Source organism: Nicotiana sylvestris, chromosome 5 (assembly GCF_000393655.2).
Source record: "Nicotiana sylvestris chromosome 5, ASM39365v2, whole genome shotgun sequence".
In the NCBI taxonomy this organism is placed as follows: domain Eukaryota; kingdom Viridiplantae; phylum Streptophyta; class Magnoliopsida; order Solanales; family Solanaceae; genus Nicotiana; species Nicotiana sylvestris.
In genome coordinates this window covers 693632-709619 of record NC_091061.1, presented here as the reverse complement: position 1 = coordinate 709619, position 15988 = coordinate 693632, and the positions used below count along the sequence as shown (strand labels likewise).

At 37.9% G+C, this 15988-nt stretch overlaps 1 long non-coding RNA gene and 1 pseudogene across 1 annotated transcript; both read left to right on the top strand.

Annotated features, from left to right (window-relative positions):
- The first annotated feature begins 151 nt into the window (after positions 1–151).
- Positions 152–2877, top strand: LOC104228431 (uncharacterized). The gene is made up of 2 exons (XR_011407481.1): positions 152–574; positions 1581–2877. It is a non-coding gene; the product is annotated as an uncharacterized lncRNA (long non-coding RNA).
- A 49-nt stretch (positions 2878–2926) lies between these two features.
- On the top strand, positions 2927–7787 carry LOC104228437 (TMV resistance protein N-like; annotated as a pseudogene).
- The last annotated feature ends 8201 nt before the right edge of the window (positions 7788–15988 follow it).

Here is a 15988-nt window from a genome sequence, read left to right as displayed (position 1 = left end):
CTCTCCCGACTTATCAAATTTCAGCTTATAACCACTTTAAATTTAACCAAAATATTTACTATTTTATCCATAAAATACTTCTTTTAAAAAAAAAAAACTCTTTATACCTAGTTCTTATTTTTTAAATCAACACCTAATACTTCACATTAAATCGTGAATGCGACTTATAAATCGCCCTGCTACTTCACATTAATTGCTTTGCAAGTTGGCGTTGCCTCCGGTCGCCGGCGGTTGCCATAATCGGAAGATTCACATTTAAAAATTCTTCTATACTGTCTTTTCTTATTCTGGTTGATGTCCCCCTTCCAACCGAGAGGTTGTGAGTTCGAGTCTCCCTTGTTGATGATGTCTCCTTTTAGTATTATGGATTTGAGAACTCCATAGATAACCATATTGGTTATGAATTCGAGATCAAAATATCCGCCGCCGTGGATGAGTGGTGGACATGGCAGTGGCGGTCGGAGCATGCATCCTAATGCTAACCCTATCTTTCAACAGAGAAATCATCAGCAGAGACGTTCAGCGCCATATCAGTAGCAGTATTTTCAGAACCAGCAAACACAGCTGACGGAAGGCAGAGTTCCTTCACTCTTTTTTTTCCTTCCTTTTTGACGAAATTATAGATTTTTTATCAATTCATAAATTTTATTAATGATTGGAGGAAAACATGTCTTTATAGAAGAATTATACCAAAAAGTAGAAGACATACAAAGTTATATAGACCTCTAGTAGTCTAGTGTTAGACAAATTATTGAATACTGGATTGACGACAATTCTAAATGGAGTGATATAGACAGTAAGGATGTATAACCCAAACAAGTTTGGAATCGAGGCGTAGCTGTAGCCTGTATTTTTTTTTTTTTTTCCTTTTTTGGTGTCTTTGGTTCTTATGGTATATATTGTTCATATTGAAAGTTGTCGGACGAGTATAAGATTGAGCTGAATTATCATGGACTTGTTGTTGGTTGAGAACTAGTAATAACTAGATTAAATATGTTAAGTTAGAATTGAATCATCGATTATTGGAGAATAGTTGAATTGGCATTTTAGTGGGTGTCAATGTTTTGTATAGCTGAACGACTTCTCTTGCTAAATCTTTTTAAGTTAGTTTGAGTTGCTTGTAAGAATCTTCTAGCTGGATAGCAAAGTTTCTGGTTCTCAAGATATTAGCGCGACGTTTAGGGCCTTAAACTGCTTTTCCAAGATGTCTATATACACGTCTTGACCTGTACCAGCATTCATTTTAGTTTGTTGATTAATAACAAATAATATGCTTTTCGGTAGGGCTCGCTTTTGAGCTCCATTGAAGTAGGTTCAAACTGAAATCTAGTTGGGCTTGAGAACTGCACTTTCATGTTGAGGTAAATTTGAGCCATGACTATGAGTTCAATCTCAAATGAGTTAACTGCATTTCATTCCTTTCCTTTCATATGAAGCACTAATAGTCCTCCATGTTTAAAATATTGGACTTTTATTCCCCTGCCTAACCTTTGTTTAAATTTTAATCTATTGTAATATTCAGACGTACATTTTTAAATTTAATACACATTTTAATAGTCAGTTGTTTTATTCTGATTCAGATGTTCTTATTCAACGGAAAGTACAAGTAACCAACTCTATAACCGAAGCCAAGAGACAAGAAACTAACAACCATATAACCACAAGAAATACATTGGAAACTCCGTATGCTTTAACTATTTGTTGTTGCCCTTTGCTTGAACTTCCGTTCGATGCTGACTTGTATTATGTTGGAATTACTGTCATCTTGGTAAGCTTAGATGGTTCCCAATTCTCAAGTGAATATATCCAGCAATAAACAGTCCAACAAAGCTCTGTTAATTGCAGAAAAGAACTAACTCCAGTAATTCTTGATTGAATCACCAACCAATATCATATGGCAAGTTTGGAGGTACTATATTTCCCCCCTTTTTTACTATCAATTACATATACTTCACAAGGTGGTTTAATTTATCGCTAAATTTACTATATTGTTTTAATTGCAGACTGTAATCATGATTGGATACTCCTTTTGTTAGATAAGTTATATGTCTAATTCCGTTGGCTTACTTATCCAAGAAAATATATTACTTTTGGGTTATTATTGTTGTATGATCTTGGACAATTCTCACCTCATAAGCTAGCTTTTAGGGTTGAGTTAGGTCCAAGGTCCATTTCTTATTAGTTATCTTTGCATTTGAGAGGGTTGGACAGCTATAGGCTATAGCCATAGGAAGAAAGAAGTTCAAAGGAGGAGTAAAGGATTTGTTGATTTCATAGATTGATCATAGGTATGAGAGTTATAGCAGGTCACAGCCTTTTATGACTGATGGTAGCTTTATGTTTTCAATCAAGAAGGATGTTTATTAAGAATTAATGAACATTGTGCTATATCTACACAAACTTCTATGTGTTGGAACCCTTTTTAGCTGCTTGCTTGTAGTCTTTTACATGTGATGGAGTTCTATGAATGTGGATTACTTGAAGGTTGCTGGATACTTATTTCCTTATCTCGATTTTAGAAGTAATTTAAGCAGTGTTCTGATATTCTGAAGCTGCATTCTATTGTGCCAAGGAGGTACAAAAGTCCACAGTTGAACATCTCTCTTCTCAGCCAAAATTAAGTGGACCCTTCGCTTTACCTTGACCTTTCTGATTGAAAGTAGCTTAAAGGGTCCTCCAAAATATATGAATGTGCCGGAGTGGGATATACATCTACACCAGACACTATATTTTTTTGCTTAACATTAGTTGGAGAAAGGTGTGCTTATTTGGGGTAACAACAGTTTTCTAGTGCTAATGTCTTCTCTTTTGAGTAGTGGCAGGTTTATATTAAAGACTTTGGTGCGCCTGGCTCCTGCCTGTAGACTTTGTTAAAAATAGCACTACAACGGAAATTCCTATAATTCATTTTCTTTCACACAACTAAAAGCAGGCATCTTCTTCTGTTACCAGTGCTTCACAAGTTCCTCGATGGAACTATGATGTCTTCCTAAGTTTTAGGGGTGAAGATACCCGCAAAACGTTTGTAAGTCACTTATACCATGCTTTGAAAATCAGTGGAATTCACACATTTCTGGATGATAAAAGAGTAGAGCATGGGACTTCAATCCCACAAGAACTTGATAAAGCTATTGAAGAGTCTCAAGTGGCCGTTATCATTTTGTCAAAGAATTTTGCTTCATCTTCGTGGTGCTTAATGGAATTACTGAAAATCATGGAATGCAAGAAGCAACATGGACAAATTGTCATCCCAGTTTTTTATCATGTGGATCCATCAGAAGTTCGACATCAAAAGGGGAGCTTTGCTAAAGTCTTAGCTGAACACGAATCAAAATATAAGGATGATGATGGAATAGAAAAGGTGCGAAGATGGCGAAATTCTCTGAATGAAGTGGCCACTATAAAGGGTCCCGATGTCTGCAATAACTGTGATGGGTAAGTTAAGTATACATAGTGCTTCTATGAAATCTAAAGATGGAATTTACTATAATAATCCATTATGACTTTAGCTGATAACTATCCTCTCAATTGATTAACAGGCTGAAAATGGGTTAAGAATCAAAACTAAATCAACTCATTGTATGTAGAAACACAAATAAAAGAAAAGGCGAAAATCAGTTTAGTGCCTCATTTTTAGTTTATTTTGATGATCGGACATATTGATAAATAAGGCGGGCCTTCAAGTTTTTGATCTATGTGATTACTCCTTTTACATATTCACTTTCAATCAAGCAAATTTTATCTGTTTCTATGACCTTGTCATCATTGCAGGATTGAATCAGAAATCATTTTGCAGATTGTTGACAAAATTTCGTCCAGCTTACGCAATGCTGTTTTGTCCTCTAGAAAAGATATTGTGGGAATAGATACTCACCTCGAGCAAGTAAAATCCATGCTAGAGATGGAAACTGACGGTGTTCGAATGATTGGGATCTGTGGCATGGGAAGAATAGGCAAGACAGCAATTGTAAGGGTCGTTTTTGACGAACTTTCCGATCAATTTGATGTTGTTTGTTTCCTTGCGGATATTAAGGAAAATGAAACAAGATATCAAATACATTCTCTGCAAAATACCCTGCTTTCTAAATTGTTGAGAAACAAAGATGATTACGTCAATAATAAGGATGAGGGAAAGCACATGATAGCGGTAGACTCCGTTCTAAAAAGGTTCTAATTGTCCTTGATGATGTTGATCATGGGGACCATTTGGATTACTTAGCTGGAGATCATGGTTGGTTTGGTAAAGGCAGTAGAATTATCGTTACAAGTAGAAACAATCATTTGCTTGGTAAGACTGATGCCATATATGAGATAACTACACTTGCTAACCGTGATGCTATTCAATTGTTCAATCAACATGCTTTCAAGAAAGAAGTTCCTGATAAGTGTTTCGAGAAGCTCATATTGGAGGTAGTAAGTCTTGCTAAAGGCCTTCCTATAGCACTCAAAGTTTGGGGTTCTTACTTGCATAAGAGAAGCATAATTGAGTGGAGAATTGCTGCAAAACAGATGAAGAATGATTTCAGTTTCGAAATTTTTAAAAAGCTGAAAATAAGTTATGATGGACTGGAGCCCATAGAGCAAGAGATATTTCTAGATATAGCATGTTTCCTACGAGGATACGAGAAACATTATGTTGAAGAAATCGTCAAGAGCTGTCACTTTGGTTCTACTCTTGGTTTGAGTGTCTTAATTGAAAAATCGCTTGTGTTTATCTCTAAAGAAGGTAGAATTGATATGCATGATTTGATACAAGAAATGGGCAGATATGTAGTGACCATGCAAAAGGATCCTGCAAAGCGAAGTAGACTATGGCTCAAAGAAGATTTTGTGGAACTGATGAATAACAACATGGTAAGTAAGCTAAATAATGCTCAAAAATTATACTAATTTTTCTCTCATATTCGAAGATATATTGGATATATTCAAATTCCAAATCCTTCCCAGTCTTGCATACATGGATCTGGTTTTGTTTAAATTTTTGAATCACGTCACTTGTGTATGTTAGTCGACAGAAAGCAAAATGAACTACCTGATGCAGCAAATACATTTTCATACTTTTTTGAAGCTTGAACCTCAAGTTTCCACATTTTCTATTTACCCTGTTTCATTCTTCAAGTCAAATTTCTATTTGCATAAATTGGTACATAACTTCTTAATATAGAGTTCGCTCCGTCACTGAAATTCTAAAAAGTTTACAAATTGACATAATATTTTAAGTAGAAAAGTACTCCCCCTGTGGTCATCTTGTAAGATCGTATTTGACTTGACTTAAATTTAAGATGTTATAGTAATCTATGTATTTCATTAGTAATAGTATAAAAGATGTTAAAGTAATGGTTGAAAGCTAGAATGATAGAAAAAACCATTGCCTCAAAGTTTAAAATTTGAATACTTGAAATAAATTTAATCCCTTGAAATTGTGAAATTTTGCATACAAATAGAGTTGTCTATATCACAAATGAAAGGACTTTATATATATGTAGAGAGAGAGTCAAGATGTAGCTTTTTAGGAACGAATTCATCTGCACCCTATATGTATATATGTGTGTGTATGTGAAAGTTCACTAAATTTGAACAAGTATTAGATCAAAACCCATGATTTTAGAAGTACAATGGATTAAGCTCTAAGAACCTTAAAGGTTGAACCAATCCAGCTTAAATCATGTTTAACACTGTGAGGAGTAAGGAAACTAAAGTAACCATATTTGGGATGATCTTATACTGCATTTTCAATTATCCACTGTAGACAAATATTAATGATCTTGTTTACCAGGGTAGCGAGACAATGGAAGCAATCTGGATCAACTGTACCACGGACCATTCAATCAATAGCAAAGCGGCTCTGAAAAATATGAAGAGGCTTAGGATATTACACATTCTGACACGTGGTAAGCCTATCAAATTTCATGATGGATCCATTGAGTACCTGTCAAACAATTTGCGTTGGTTTTGCTGGGATGTCTACCCTTTAAAGTCATTGCCAGCTAAATTTGAACCCAAAAGGCTTGTTCATCTGGCACTTCCGCGTAGTTCATTGCATCAATTATGGATGGAGAAAAAGGTAGTATAGTTGAATATTATTTCCTTCCTGTTATCTCTATATCTAACAATCACTATCTTTCAGTGATGAATAAAAACCATTGACTTTCTCACATTTGCTTAACATAATTTCTACTTTGACATGTCCAAATTTATGATGCATGACAACGCCAAATCATGGCTCCCCCTCATTATAAGCTCAGTTTTCCATATTTTTGTGAACAGTATTTGACAGATTTAAAGTCCCTCGATCTTTCCATGAGTACAAGCTTAATGCACGCACCAGATTTCACAGGGATGCCAAATTTGGAGATTTTGAGACTGTCAGGATGTGCATATCTCGAAGAGGTTCACCATTCCCTTGGATATTGCAAAAAGCTCATCATGTTAGATTTTTCTTGGTGTACAAGACTTGAGAGGCTTCCAAGTATTTTTCACACGGGATCTCTTAAATATCTGAACTTAAGACACTGCAATCATTTGGAAAATTGTCCAGAAATCCCCCAAAGCATGAATTGCTTGTCAGAATTAGATATGAGCGGAACAGGGATAACAAAACTACCATCATTTATTAGATACCTAAGTGCCCTTACCGAGTTAGACTTGTTTTCCAATGTTTTGGTAACTCTTCCAAGCAACATTTGTAGGTTGAAAAATTTGAAGTCTCTATGTCTTGTGAAATGCTCAGAACTTAAAAGCTTGCCAGAAGAGATAGGGGATTTAGAAAGCTTAGAGAAACTTGATGCTAGATGTACTAGAATTTCACGACCTCCTTCTTCTATCACACGCTTGAACAAACTTAAATCCTTGATGTTTGGAGCCATCGTCAATGAACAACTCTACGGAGAAGAGTCCTTTATCTTTCCTTCAGTGGCTCAAGGATTATTGTCGTTGGAAATTCTGTCTCTCACTTACTGCAATATAGTAGACGGAGGACTTCCGGAAGACATTGGATCTTTATCTTCTTTGGTAGAATTGCATCTCAACGGAAATAATTTTGATTATCTGCCTCAAAGCATAACCCAACTCTGTTGCCTTCGACATTTGGGCTTGCTACACTGCAAGAGGCTTAAAGAGATCCCAAAACTTCCACCAAATTGTAGAAGACCCAGTGTTTACCATTCCACATACTATCAGGATTACCCCCCAGTATGGTTCATTCATGGGAAAAATGGTTGAACCTCATATAATATTTGGGTCCCTTAGATTATTATGACGAGTCAGAAATTCTAATCAAGAAACGTGGTTCAGAAAAGAAATGTTGGAATTGAGGAACCTGCCAAATATATTTCATGGCGTCGAGAATTTTATTGGAACCTTTTGCTAGTTTAGGGCATATACACATTTATGCCAAATGGGAAAAAACCAGAGTATTATGGGCATCTTGAGGTATCTTCTGCTCAATAAGTATATCTTTTGGTGCATACGGAAGAGATTGAGCTTTAAAAATAGCAGAAAATGATACAAAATCAACAGAAATTTCCATTGAGAAACAGAAGTCAAACTTGAAGGCATCATGCAGATAATTGGGGCTGTATGTAATTGCTGATGACTACTTACCCCGAGTAGATAATGATCTGCTGAATATTCGTGGTAGCTCTAGCTGTAGTTGGATGAGTCTATGCTCTGAGAATTAGCAGCAACAAGCAGAGGAGCTCAAACTTTCTATTTAATCACAGTACAATGCATGTAATATGTAAGAACTAACAGATTCAGGTGTTTAGTACGTACTTTTTCCCTCTTCATTTCTGTAAAAAGGACTTACCTCTTGCCAATGGACATCATGTATCAAACTTTACTCAAGCATGATGTAGGTGCATCCGACTTTGAGATTTATCATGGATTTTGAAATGCACAGTTACTTTATTACAAAGGATTCTCAAATTAAGTTCTGTTTTATAAGCTTGTAGCATTTATGTGTTGTAGATGTTTTATGTGAACACTTAGGGCAGTCCGGTGCACTAAGTTCCCGCTATGCGCGGGGTACGGGAATGACCGGACCACAAGGGTCTATTGTACGCAGCCTTGCCTTGCATTTCTGCAAGAGGATGTTTCCACGGCTTGAACCCGTGACCTCCTGGTCATATGACAACAACTTTACGAGTTACGCCAAAGCTCCCTCTTTTTATGTGTGAACAATTATACGAGCCAAAACTCTTACACATTTCTCTGCTGTTTTTCTCCAACTTCAGTAGACCGATAGATTACTAAATTCCAGTTGTTTTCTATATGTGACTTCTATGTTTCTGATTGTCAATGAAGTCTACCTAAAAAGCAGTGGAGTTTGTTGGAACTACAGCTGAAAGCTTGACTACAAGCTTCCTTGATAGTTTTGATGGAAGTAAGCAAGTGACATCTCTAAGTAGTTAACTGCTCATTTTGATCTAATAGATGGAAGAAAGAATTAAGGAGGTTAGGCAACATGGTCGATTGAAGCCGCTGCTAAGTGCAGATAAACCAATGTATGACTATCTTGAGGTTCACGAGTTCGAGCTGTGGCAACAACCACTAAATGCTTGCATTAGGGTAAATTGTGTACATCACATCTCTTAGAATATAACTGTTCCTCGGACCCTGTGTGCACGGGGAATACTTTGTGCACCGGACCCTTTTTAAATTCTTTCCCCACCATCCATATGGTGTTCAAAGAACCTACTATTTTGAAAGAATCACACTTGAGTGTTCTTTAATTTTTCAAACTTTAATTTTGAGCCTACGGTTTAAACTTGTAGTAAACTGATAGTTAAGTTCTTGCAAAAGATATCATTTCGAAAAGATTAACCTATTGTGGTGAAAGTACATGATGGAGTTATGAACGGTATATACTTGGGAGAAATTCAAAAATAGCCAGATTTACAAGTGGTCAATCAAAAATAGCCACAGTTTCAAAAGTAATCAAAATTTAGCCACTTTTTATGTAAAGATAATTGTGAACGAAAACACTGTTCAAAATCCTGAAAAATACTCCAGCATAATATACTGAAGTTCCAGTATAATATACCGGTCCAGCATAATATACTGGAGTTTGGAGTACCGGCGCTCCAGTCTCCAGTATATTATACTGGAGCCGGCAAAGTATACCGGTCCAACATAATATGCTGGAAGTTCATACACAGGTGCACCGAACTCCAGTATATTATGCTGGACCGGTCTCTGTTGCAGCAAAATAGCGGCTATTTTTCAATGACTTGGCAAACACTGGCTATTTTTGAATGACCACTCCGAAAATTGGCTAAACCGTGCTATTTTAACTATATACTTTGAATGACATCTCATTAATAAAAAACTTAAACCCACCCGCCTACGGGATAGAATGCAAAACACAAAGCCCAAAACGCCATTGTAACTTGCGACCTAATTGTCACGACCCAAATCCTCCCTCCGTTAGATGTCGTGACGACGCCTAGTCTCTACGACTAGGTGAGCCTAACATCACAGAATAATAAAATGAAACATAAATTCGGCAACTAACTATAATAGATATTCCAATAAACGATAGAGATGCCGCTCGGCATATACAATAACCAACTCTCAATATACACAAAAACTCTCCCAAGACTCGTACTATAAGTCACAAGCTTCTAGGATTCATCTAACTATTATGTACATCAGTATCTAGACAAAGTAATGAAGAACAACACAAAAGAGATAAGAGGGGGGAATCCGAGGTCTACGAACGCGGGCAGATGTACCTTGAAGTCTCCGGAGCAGCAGCAACAATGCAACTAAAAACGAGACTGGTAGGAGGTACCTGGATCTATACACGAAAACATGTGCAGAAGAGTAACATGAGTACACCACAACGATACCCAATAAGTGTCAAGCCTAACTTCGATCGAGTAGTGACGAGGTCAGGTCAAGGCCCTACTGGTATATATATATATATATCTTGAGGACAAGCAATAATTTAAGTTTGAGGGTTTGATAAGTTGGTATTTTACCAACTTATCTTGTCTTTAAACCTATACTTTTGCTATGTTTGAGTGATAAAAAATCGTGTATTTAATGTCATTTACTTCTATTTTACAGGTTGTATGTGATTTAGAAGTAATGGTGAAGAAACCAAGTGAAAACAAGTCAAAAGGAGCTAAAATATACAAAATGGAGCCTGCCAGTGATTTGCTCTTCGTGAATGCGTAGGTACCACGCGAACGCGAAGAAGCAGGAAAGCTACCTTCGCGAACGCGAAGCACACTACGGGAACACGATGCATGATTGACCAAACCATCGCAAACGCGAAGGTCCAAACGCGAACGCGATGCATGGTTACCCAAACCTTCGCGAACACGAAGGTCCAAACGCGAACGCGGAGAATGATTCTAGCAAACCTTCGCGAACGCAAAGGTGTTATCGCGAACGCGATGAAGAAACTGGCGTGAAAACTGGGCAGTTCTGGAATTTCACATTTTTTGACTCCAAACCCTTTAATACCCAATTCAACTCATTTGTACGGGATCTTTGGCATATTTTCAGTTCTTAGGGCTTGAGAGAACAAGGTTGGAAGCTAGGGCTTTGCACACACACTTTAGTTTTGAAGATTTGATGCTTGTGGTTAAGATTTTCTTACCCATTTATGTTGCTTTCTTCATTTCCTTGCTTTGTATTGTATATCTAAGTGTGTAGTATTTTATCCAACACTTGAATCTTGTTTATGGAAATATTCTTGTTTAAAGTGTGGATTAAATACCTTGTTGTGATTATGTATTGAATGAACACTAGTATAAGTAGTGAACCGGGTAATCTAAGGTTTTGGGTGAACCCGTTGTGGATGAACTTGTTGTTATATTAATATAGTTTTGAGTTGGTTGTTAATCTCTATTTGTTCAACTACGTTTTGATTTTGGTTAGTTGAAAGGATCCTCAATTAGCCGTGCCTATTTATTATGTATCTGCTTGAAAGAGAGTGTATATTTAGGTAATTGTTTGAACAACATCACTCTCGGAGTATAGGCGAGAGTCATAACCGACGGTTTAGAGGTTGGAGTAGAGATAACGATACCTCGGGTGCGATCTAAGTGAACTGTAATGCGAATCTAGCTAGCGCAGCTTGAGAGAGTGCGTCTAGTAAATTATCATAATTACTTGAGAGAGAGTTATGATAGCTGGAGAGTTCATGATCGATAGAGACAACTAAATCATAGCTATAAGAAACATACGACTAAGGAAATCAACAACGGGGGGGGGGATTAATTAACGTAAACTAGCTCATATTTGTAAAGTCATGAAATACATTAGATCGTTACTCGAGTGTAATCCCGATGCAACCATACTTGTAGCCATTGATCATTTTAATTGCTTTCTAAGTTAGTTTATATTTCCGCATTTAGATATAAATATTTTCCAAACCAAATTCTAAGCGTTTGACATTGCGCGATAAGTGATAATTTTCTTACATTCCTAATCGCCTACATATTGTTCTCTGTAGGATTCGACCCCAACTCATAGTTGGATAAATTATATTTCATGCGACCGTGACCATTTACTTTTTAGTAGTGGATTTGGACGACATCAAAATTGGCGCCGTTGCCGGGGAACAATTTGGCGTAATTTAGGTTGTTTGAGAAATAAGCGAAAGTGCTTTGGTCCAAACTTGTGAATATTTGTGTAATTATTTTTCTTACCTTGGTCTATTTGTATTGTTTGTTTCTTGTTTATTTTCTTAGTTTTGAAAAATGGCATCATATAATGAAAATTGGTCGGATGGTAGTTGTTCATACTTTGATGACCCTTGTCCTTATTGTGGAGGACCACACTCGTGGAAAAATTATTTAAATTCTCCTCGGGGTGGATTGTACGCATAATCTCAAACCCATGAGTGGAGTATTTGTGATAAGTGTGGTTTTCAAAATGGTTATTGGGATGATTGTGCTTATTTGTCCTTCCCTTCCCCAAGCCCCCTCTATGATGATTCTACTTTTTGTGATGAAAATTATTGGGCTATGGAAATGGAAGAAGTGGGGCATGATCAAAATGGAGAGTTCAAGCTCATGTTAGAATGCCTACTTGAAGGAAGAAACAAAGAGCAAAGTGCTTTGGAGGAGCTTTTGGAAAATAGTCTCCAAAATGACTTGACACTTGCAAGGTTGCACTCACAAATGGGAGAAATGCTTAAAGCTTTAGAGGTCCAAAAATCCTCGGAAGTTGATAATAGCCAAGAATTTTCCTTAGATGTGGAAGCCGAAAATCCTTCCTTGGCACTTGAACAAAACCAAGAAGAACTCTCAAATGCTCAAAATGAGAAGATGATGCTCATGTTTGAGACCATACTTGAAAATTAGGAGAAGCACAACTTTGCACTCGAGGACTTGAAACAAGGATTGGCTCATAATGATAAACATATTCGCACCTTGGAGGATCAAATGCAAATATTGGTTGAGGCTCACTATGCCCACCAACTTGAGAGTGTGGAAGAAATCCAAGAAAATCCAAATTCCGAGGAAGAAAGTGAGCTTTACTTTGAGGATTCAAGAATTGAACATCCGCCAACCGAATCCATGAGTGTTAATGATGCTAAGAAAAATATGGAATTAGAGTCAATCGGTGTAAATGAAAATGTGGTTGAAATTGACTCTAATCCGGGGGAAAAAGAGGATGTCAAAATCCGAGAAAAATTACAAAGTGAAGGTTTGAAGTCACATTCCAAGCATTTTTCAACATTGGAATTGTGTGGTGATATGGAAATTGAACTACACGAGTCAATGAGGTATTGCGAGGAGGAAAGTCAACAATCGTACATTTTACAGTTTGAGGAAGCAAGCAAGCAAAATGACATTCCTCACATGAGAGCCAAGAAGTGTAAAATGGAGAATTTAAGGATTGGCTTGATCATCGACTTACCACCCCCCATCGCTCGTGTTCACAAGTTTGATTCCAAGCTAGGTGCCCAGTTCATATCATCCAAGTGGTAATGTTGTTTGCGTCGTGCCACGACGTTAAATACAGCGCTTGGTGGGAGGTAACCCATCATTTTTAAAAACTTTTAGTCATTTTTTTGAATAGCTTAGAATATTATTTGTGACTAATCTGCCAAGTTTTAGATTTTTTGAAGTTGATTTGAGCAGGTCGGAGTGTTCCGGAGAGCCAAAACCAGTAGCTGCCAGAACTGTTGAAGTGCAGGGAAGAAATACTCTTCGCGTTCGCATTCTATACCCCACGAACGCGTAGGTCAAAAAAAAACTTAACCCTTTGCGTTCGCGTACAACTACCTCGCGTTCGCGGCCTCCAGCGAAGTTAAACTTCGCGTTCGCGTGATATCAGCTCGCGTTCGCGACCTGCAGGTAAGTTTACCCTTCGCGTACACGTAGACCCCTCGTGAACACGTAGGGTCGGGTAAGGGTAAATACAATTCAGCTACTAGAAATGGGAAAATCACCCATTTTGCTCAAAAAACAGTCCCCTTTCACTCCTTAAGCCCTAAAAATCAATTCCTCCATAATCTTCAAGTTTATTGCAATTTTTCATCTCCATTCACAAGGTATGTAATTTCTTCTCTCTCCTCTCAATTCTTCTTCTCTTCTTGGTGTGCATTGTGAAACAATGGAAGAAAATCCATAGTTGTTGGTCCTTAGGGCTCAAATTTTGAGCATTAATTTGCAAATTTATGCTTGAAATTAGTTGTTGTTTGCTGGGTAAGATTGGTTGAGAGTGAGTGTTTTTACGAAAATTTTGGGCGAAATCTGTTGTTAAATTGTCTGTAAATCGAACAAAGAAAAGATGGCCTCCAACTGTTTGAAGAAATACCTGAAAGAAAATAGAATCTGGGCGAGGAAGACAACCTTCGCGAACGCGAAGGCAAATCAGTAGGGGCAAATTTTTGGCCTTCACGAACGCGAAGGTATATTTCTGTGCAAATTTTTTTTACTCTTCGCGAATGCGAAGAGCAATGCCTGGCAGTCCCAAAAATGGCAAAAAAATAGTAGCTTCGCACAGCTCTGCCCAGGACCTTTTTCGCCCATTTCTTTGGCCTAAATACTTCCTAATACATTGTTTTAAGTGTCTGTATGAGCTTTTAACATTGTTGGTATATTTTGTAGGTACTTTGAGCTTAAAAGGGAACTGGAACATGATGAAATTGCACAAGAACATGTCTTTGGACCTGGACAAGAGAAAGCCTTTGATCAGGAACGGTTTCTATCTGCAGCATGTGAGAGGAAATACGATGAACTCATGTCCAAGACCATCGTCCGGGAAAGAGGCATAAACTTGGAGAAAGTTGAAGCAAAAATGCCAGGCTTCTACCCGCGCTTGATAGAGAGCGGGTGGATTTTTTTTGTTGAGCAACCAAATAATGCAAACCACACAATAGTTTTGGAATTCTATGCAAACGCCTCGCAGACCGACTTCCAAGGTGCCTTGGTTACCACTGTGCGGGGTGTACAAGTCTATTTCAGCTCTGAGATAATCAATGATGTTTATGACCTCCCCAATGCTGACAACGAGGCCTACAGAGACAGAGCCAGAGCAGACGGCAACCAGTAGCTAGTTAACAAGCTACATGATGGGGTTGTTCCGAAGTGGCTGACAGTGCACAAGGGAGTTGATTCTCACGACTTCATGGATGAGGCGAAGACATGGGGCTCCATTATCTGTTCAAGAGTGTCACCCTCTACAAATGACACTGATGTGACACCACACAGGGCACTAATGATTGCTGCTATCATGGATGGACTACCTGTGAATGTAGGGGAACACATTGTCCGAGAAATTGAAGAAGCCACTCATGGGAGGTCCAAGAGCCTTTTCTTTCCATCCTTGATCACCAGAATTTGCTATGATGCTGGGGTACCTAAACGCCCCAATGATGTTGGGAAAGGTCCAGGAAAGCCGATGATCTATCCCTTGCTGAAAAAGGGACCTAGTGAAAAACAAAAAAAGAGGAGAATTGATGTTGCTTCCCCTTCTTTTGGGCAGTTCTCTGAGGCTACCACTGACCATGCAGGATCCTGTGACCCCATGGGGTCACTCCAGTCCGGTTCTCACACTATGCGCCACTTGTCCAGCCAGATATATGGGGTAGAAGCACATGTTAGGCAGCTTATAGCTGGCCTTCCCACTGGCCCATCTGGGCCTGACATTTCTACTGGGACTACTGCCCCACCATCCATGGCGGATTTGGTCAGAAAGCTAAAAGAGATGACAGGCAAGATGGAGGCCATTAACAACAGGCTGGAGAACATGAGTCGCCGACAAGGGAAGATGGAAAAGAGGCAGAGAAAGTTTAAAGAGCATGAGAAGAAGAAAAGCAAACTGCTGTCCAGGATGATGCAAAAGCTGAGTACATTTTGTGGTTCCCAGGAATCAGATGATGATGATGATGATGCGGACTTGGAGCTAAAATTTCCCACCACCTCCAGTTCAGACTGATGCAGTATTTAGGGAGCACCTTACACCATTTTACTCTATCATATTTAGTTGCATTGGGGACATTGCAACATCTTTAGATGGGGGTAACTTCTTGTATAACTGTTGTTTTTATATAATTTTGGGTATGGCAGATTGGTACTGTGGTTAGTTTTTTCTTGCTTCTTAATTTTTTTATAGTATGTTTGATGTTAGTGGCAAGATCTTTGGTTTTCTTTATACCACGGTTCTTTTTCCAAGGATGCCAGTTTTCTTTTTGAACCAGGTAATTATAGAAAAATTTTGTTGACTTTTCCCGATGATGGATAGATAAACAATTTTCTTAAGGGAATTAGTCTTGTAACTAGATATATATAGCTTATGTTAATTTAGGAAAAATAAATGGTTTGAGTTGGGGTTTGTGCCCATTGACCAAGTTATGGCTTGCTTGGTACCAACATGATTTAAACCTCGACATATGAATTTTTGGTTGTTAAATACCAACATAATTGAAGTAATGATGTCATGACTTTTAGACTCAAAATTTTGGCTCTTTAATTCACTAAATAGCTTCCTATGCTAAATGCAACCTCTTTGAGTCATTAGT